Raw genomic sequence first — 7,174 nt, forward strand, 5'->3', positions numbered from 1 at the left:
ATACACATCGCACCACTTTATCACAGCCGACAGTCGTTCCCCTATCACAGCCGACATTTGTTCCCCCTTTGTAGCCATTATCTGGAGTACCAGAGCTACATATGCACATACACATACACGACACTTATCACACTCACAGCACTGTATTTTCAGTTTCCAGTTTTTAGCTTTTCATTCAACACTTTTATTTTGGATAGCTGGACCTCATCAGTTGTATCACAGTTTGTCTCATAGGCCAGTTTTGGTCTTTAGAAGATGTTAATATAACTTTCTTTCTTTCTTTCTTTCTCTCTCTCTCTCTTTCTCTCTCTCTCTCTCAACTAGTTGCAAATGAGGATTTCCTTGCCCTCCAAGAACTTATACCCCTGCTGGACATTACTCGGATGTTACCGATCGCTCTCCTTACGATTCCTACACATTCAAATGAGCATTTCCTCCATTTTCCACCTGTTTTCCCCAATTTTCTCTCTGTTTTATAGCAGCAAACTCTATGCCTCTTGGGTGCGATTTCCTAATGTTAGCCTACTCTAAACGCAACAAGAATCGAAAGCAAAAAACTGAAGTAATTTCTCCATATTTTCCAATCATCAAACACACAAAATATCCCAAAATACTTACTTGTCTTTGAAGATCAAAAACACCCAAACTTCCTACCTATCTCAAGCTCAGTTTCGGGGATGAATCCCCCACTTCGATGCTCGATATGCGGCGTGCAAGTGCTCAAGCTTGAATCCGTTTGTCCCGGGAATGGAACCAAAATGTAGAGGGAGCTCACACTCAACCGCCAAGACCCATGGACCGCTTATTGCTTCAAGCGTTTCAAGCGAGCTCTAATGGCTATCTCTCACCTAGCCGACGCGCCCTCAATCCTACAAGTGTAGTGAGCTTACCTTGATACCGATGTGAGTAGCCTCCTCCCTCGTACACCTCGATAGCTCCACGATTCTTGATGCTAGCTCAAGCATCCTCAAGCCTCCTCCATATCCAAGCTCCATCCTCCATAGCCGCGCGTGCAAGAAAAGAGAAGAGAAGAGAAGAGAAGAAGAGAACAGGAGATGGTGAAGAGCTCCACCCTCTTGATCCCTCACTCCCACACACTCACTCCCTCACACTCTCACACTCCCTCCCTCAAGAGCACACACAAACAAGAAGGAGAGAAGAAGAGAAGAAGAAGAAGACTCCTTTTGCCACACACCAAAGAATGAGCTTCTCATTCACTTTTCAACTTTATATACAAAACCCTAAATCCCTTTTGGGTGGTCATCCCCTTTTCCCCTTTTTTACATGGCCGGCCGTAGCCTAGGCCCTTTTTCCCATTGTCCTATCTTCCTAGCTTCCTTTCCACCGCTCATCTACATTTACAAATTGCACGGGTGAGAGCGGCGCTCCTTGAATTAAACCATAATGCGCTTGTGCTCTTTCACAATAGTTTGACTTGCGCTTTTTCTTGTGCGCCTTTGTCTTTTATTTTAGCTTTCCGGATTTTCCACCGCCTGGCACTCTTTTACAAGATTTCAGGTGCGCCTTTGTATTTTAAAATGCACCCCTTTTGCATTTGCCTTGGACTTTTAAGGTTGCCCTTGCGCTTTTGGCCTTTCCTCCTCTTCTTTCTTCAATCGAGCTACCTTTTTTCCGCCTTTGCCCTGTGTCCTTTTTATTTCCTTTTGCTTCCTTCGTGTTGGGGTTAACAGTGACCCCATTCCTCACAATTAGATTTGTCCTTATGAAAGGTTGTGATAGTGAACTTGGCAACAAAGGATCAAGCCACTAGAAGGATTGCCATGTCTCCCTTATGCACATTGTGTACAATGCGATATAAGAGGAGATTATCCAACATGTTTTCTAGATATATTTGTAAGTGAAGTGTGTTTGTGTTGGGGTGAAGGCCAATGCCCAAAGATCAAGTGGTCACCCCTTGTACTAGTGCATAAAGTAGTTAGAGCAAGGAGCATGAGGATTCAAGCTTCATCTCATGAGGTCAACAATTTGAGCTTCATTGGACATTCATGCTTGTTGCTCAAATTTGAAAGAGGTATAAATCTCATTATCAAGCTCTTCATTTAACTCAAATAGGTATCCCCCCCAAAAAAGTGGTGTGGTATCCCTCACCCACCCCCTGAGCCATAATGTGGCATCCCTCACCCCACATCACTATGACATGGCATACTACCCCCCTTCCCCCGAAAAAAGGCACCGCATGATGATACCCCTCAACCCATCCCACCATGGCATGGTGCACCTTGTTGTGGGTAAAGGCACTTGTGCCCTATATTTACTTCACACACCGTGACCACACGCTTGTACACTGCAGGTGGCGGGTGCTCCCATCACTATCACTTTATTCTTTATTCCTTCAATGACTATCAAATATGGGAAGGATTGTCACACATTATGACTATTGGAGTTCCCACATACAATATCTCTCTTGCTCTCTTGCTCCATCCTCCATAGCTCTTGATTTGCTCTTGCTTCTGTTTGTGTGCTTCCACTTAGACTCTACCTTTCAACTAGTATGAGAGCAGGCATTTGAGGAGCTTCTTCATCCTTTTCTTTAGTCCTGATTCAAAGCTTCAACTCAAGGTTTCCTGGTAGCCCTTTTTTCTTTCTTAGAAGGTATGCATTGAGTCTTCCCTTCTCTCAACCTGTTCTAGGTTGCTCCCAACTTGTCAAGGAGCCTCTCAAGGCTTAGCTAAGCCTTGTTGAGTGATTGAGCTAAGAAGTAGTCATTCTATCCATTTTGAGTGGATAGAGAGCATGTTGTAGAAGTCGTGGACAACTATGGCCTCTTGAACCACTTTCATATTTTGGCCATAACTTTTGCATATAGTTAGAAATGAAGAATGCCACAAGGCTATAGATCTAAGTACTCATAGAGTTGATTATGTGCAAATTTTAGCTCAGTGTTTTATACAAAACAAAATAGTTTTTGTTTGGAAAACAAATAGCAAAGACTGTAGTGCATGTTTGATGCTTCAAGATACTATTTTGGTGCCCGAATAGTATTGTTATACTTTGGGATACTACTTGGATTGTTTAGAGATTAATTAGCTTAGTTTTGTAGAGGTTTATTGCTATCATAACAGTTTGGATAGCAAGCATACAATAGTGAGCTTCATGCTTTGAATGTCTAGTGTGTCTACATGGTATTTCGAGCATGCTACATGTCTATGATGATGTCTATCTTTGATATTTGAGCTCAAATATGGTTATGACACACTTTGTTGGCACTTGGATTTGAGCTACATTTGATGTACTTGGGCTTTGATAAAGGGCTTTCGTCAGTTGCTTTGGGCTTCTGTACTTATTCACTTATGGTTATGCACTTGGACTTCTTAGATTCTTTAATGTATATGTCTTGAGATTTGCTTGCTCACTTTGCATATCAGATTTGCTTCCAATGGGAAACACTTGTAGTTACTTGGTAGAGTTTCGTTCTTTGATACAATGGGACTCTTGGTTCATATAGATGCTCTCTTTTATGCTATTAGATGTAGTTACCTCTGGTTGTGGGCTAATTTGATTCCGTATGCTTCGAAAAATGATACTTATCTTTGTTAGCAATTTTTCAATGATCTATATGCTTATGAGATGTATAGTTTACTGAGACTTTAAGTTCATTACAGTCTTTGGTACCGATAGTCTATGCTTAATCACTACTAGTTGTGTTCTTTATATCCCAGTTGGTACTGGAATATTGCTGCCAATGGGACCTTGGCTTGCCTTGATCGATTATCCATAGTTAGTTCCTATCCTGTTGCTACATTTATTATAGTAGTGCAGTAATTACAATTTTCATCATCTTTTATAAGAGTAGATACTTGGATTTGACCATTTGTTACTTGTAGTTGGTAATAGCTCTCTACTTTGATATTTCCCCATGTTTTGTCCTTTGTTTGGCTAAATTTTGGGGAGGCTGATTTGCAATCATTTACAACAACTCATTCTCTTGGATTTTGCATTGGTATGCTATCATTATCATCGATCCTTTGAATGATAATGCTATTTTCAATGTTGAAAAGCTTACCAACACTAATTTCACCTATTGGAAGCTGTAGATATTGTAGGTACTTGTTCAAAAGAAGTAGGTTACACCGTTAAAAACAAATACTGTAAAGACCAAAGGTGTGGATCAGGATGCTTGGGATGAGTTGGATGAGCTGTGTAAATCCCCTCTTATATTGTCATTGTCCAAACAAGTTTATTTCAATGTTAAGGCATCTAAGGATAATGCTTGCCAGGTATAAGAAAATATGTGCAAGCTTTATGAATAAGCAAAGTCTTGCTTCACATATGTATTGTTTGAAACAGCTCATGCATCTTTGTATAAAGGCAAAGACTAGTGTGTCTGCATATTTAAATGAGTTTCATTTGGTTTTCAACTAGTTTACTTCGCAAGGCATTGAGATTAAGGATAATCTTCCTTCCTTGTTCTTTCTTGTTACACTTCTTGAGTCGCAGGACACTTTTGATACTATCATGTGCATTAATATGCCTAAAGATGGTTCAAAACTCCAAGATGTTGAGGGTGCATTACTATAGAGGAGATAAATAGAAAGAATGTGGATACATCCCATACTTCTCATGCATTGACTGTTAGGGGTAGACATGATGGTAAAAGCGATAATGAACAATGTGTTAGAGGCTCACAAAGGTCTCAATCTCGCAATAAGTCTCGTGGTCATAAGGCCTCTTTTACATGTCATTATTGTGGGAAGCATGGTCATATTTGGCCATAGTGCCATAAGATGCACGATGATAAGTGCAAAGAGAAAGGCAAGGACAAAGTGTAGGAAAAATCTGATGATCAGTGTAAAGATTAAATAGATAAATGTAGTGTAGCAAGAGTTAGATGATGAGTACATCTTAATAACTTCCTCTCTTGATGCTTCTTAGTTGATCGATACTTGGTCTACATATTCTCAGTATTGGCTACTTGATTCCGAAGCTTCCCTTCATGTTACCCCACATCGGGATTGGTTTTAGTTCTACCATAGCATGATAGGTTCTGTGCAACTAGGAAATGACTTGGTATTGATATTATTGGTATTGAAGATGTATGGTTGCAGTTTCCTTCATATAGCTCTTTAACTCTACATAATGTACATCATATACTGCCTTTGACCAAAAGCCTTCTATTTGTTGGTTGGACGGTTGGATGATGCAAGCTGTTATGTATCTTTTGGTGATTTCACATGGAAGATTACCCGTGGGAATCTTGTCTTTTCTCAAGATGCCAAGGCTGGCAACCTCTATTCCTTGCTTATATCTAAGTATATTGACCATGTTTTGATTATGAATGACATACCACATATATCTTTATGGCGTCGTTACCTTGGGCACATATCCTCAAAAGGAACGAAAATGCTTTCTCATTTGCAGTATCTTTCACTCCTTGACTACAAATATTTTGATTTATGTGATCATTGTCTTTATGGCCCATAGACATGCAGTTCTCATAAGACGTCTGGTATTATACACATGGGTGAGCCTCTAGCTCTTGTGCATTCTGATGTATGTGGTTCCATGCCTTGCTAGTCATTGGGTATTGTAAAGTACTTTGTTACATTCAGTGAGGATTTACTCACATAAGGTTTCGACATATCTTATTAAGCATAAAGTAGATGTCTTATCTACCTTTTAGTGTTGGCTTGCTCTTGTTGAGAATCAATCTAGGTATAGGCTAAAATGCCAAAGGTTTGATAATAGAGGTAAGTGAGCATTTGAGCAATTTTGTGATAAAAGGGGTATTATACGCCAGTTGATCACTCGTATACTTCACCTCGGAATGGTGTTACATAGTGCACTAACAAGACGATTTTGAAGAGATTCCATAGTATGCTTAGCTAGTAGGCAAGCTTACTATAATATTTAAGGTAGTTACTACTACCATACAATTGATAAACAAATCTCCATGCACTACTATTGGTCGTCAAGTTGCAAAGTAGGTATGGTCTAGAAAGCCTTCATCATATGCTCATTTGGGTGTCTTTTGATGTGAGGCTTTTGCCATGTTCCCAAGAATAAATGCAATAAGCAGGATCCTAAATGAGTGAAATACATCTTTCTTGGTTATGGGGATGTAGGTGAGATGGGCTATTGCCTATGGGATTTGCATGCTCAAAAGGTTATCCATAGCCATGATGTTGCTTTCCATTAGAAGAAAATGCATAAGCAGCCTGAGCAAGTAGTTGAGGTACATAGGGTGATGTTTTAGGAGGAGCCTCTTGTTACCATACATCTAGCTTAAACACCTATAGTTGATGTTCAGTGACCCATGATCATGATATTGAATAGGATATATAAGCCCCATAGCCTAGTCTACTAGGGATAGACGCCAGCCTAATCAGTTTGAGTCCTCCATACACTATGTTGTGGGAGAGAGCCATGCAGTTAGAGTATGACTCATTGCCGAAAAATCATAAATGGGATTTGGTTCCTTTGTCAAATGGAAAACAAGCATTGTTATGCAAGTGGATGTACAAGTTAAAGAGTGCCCCTAGATTCCATAAGCTAGCATATAAGGCAAGATTGGTTGCTAAGGATTTTAAGCGAGAGCATGGAGTTGACCTAGATGATATATTTTCTCCTGTAATCAAAATGAATACCCTATGCTTGGTATTGGCCTTGGTTACTTAGTAAGATCTGGATCTCTATCAGATGGATGTTAAGAGACTTGTATGATGAGATTTACATGCAGCAGCCTAAGGGCTTTCAAAAAAAGCACGAGGAACACCTAGCATGCAAGTTGAGAAAGAGTCTTTATGGTCTTAAGCATGCACCTAGGGAATGGTATCATAAGTTTGATGCATTTATGTAGTTGTAGTATCTTGGTCCTTTATCTGGATGATATGTTGATTGTGGGAGAGCTCATGATGAGCTGGATGGTTTGAAAATTCAGCTCAAGAAGAGCTTTGAGATGAAGGATATGGGACATGTCTCACATATTCTTGTGATGCGCATCACACCGATCACTCTCAAGGGCTCCTTTACTTATCATAGAAGCAGTACATACAAAATGACCTTGAGTGGTTCCACATGCCGGATTCTAAGCCTATTGGTTGTCCTTTATCTTCCCATGTGAAGGTCAATCATGCAAATTGTCCCCAATCAAATGAGTATAAGGTTGAGATGGCCAAGATCCCTTATGCACCTACAATGGGCAGTTTGATGTATG

This window comes from Lygodium microphyllum, chromosome 5 (assembly GCF_053477565.2).
Source record: "Lygodium microphyllum isolate KBCC chromosome 5, Lygodium_microphyllum_v1.1.10, whole genome shotgun sequence".
Taxonomy (NCBI): Eukaryota; Viridiplantae; Streptophyta; class Polypodiopsida; order Schizaeales; family Lygodiaceae; genus Lygodium; species Lygodium microphyllum.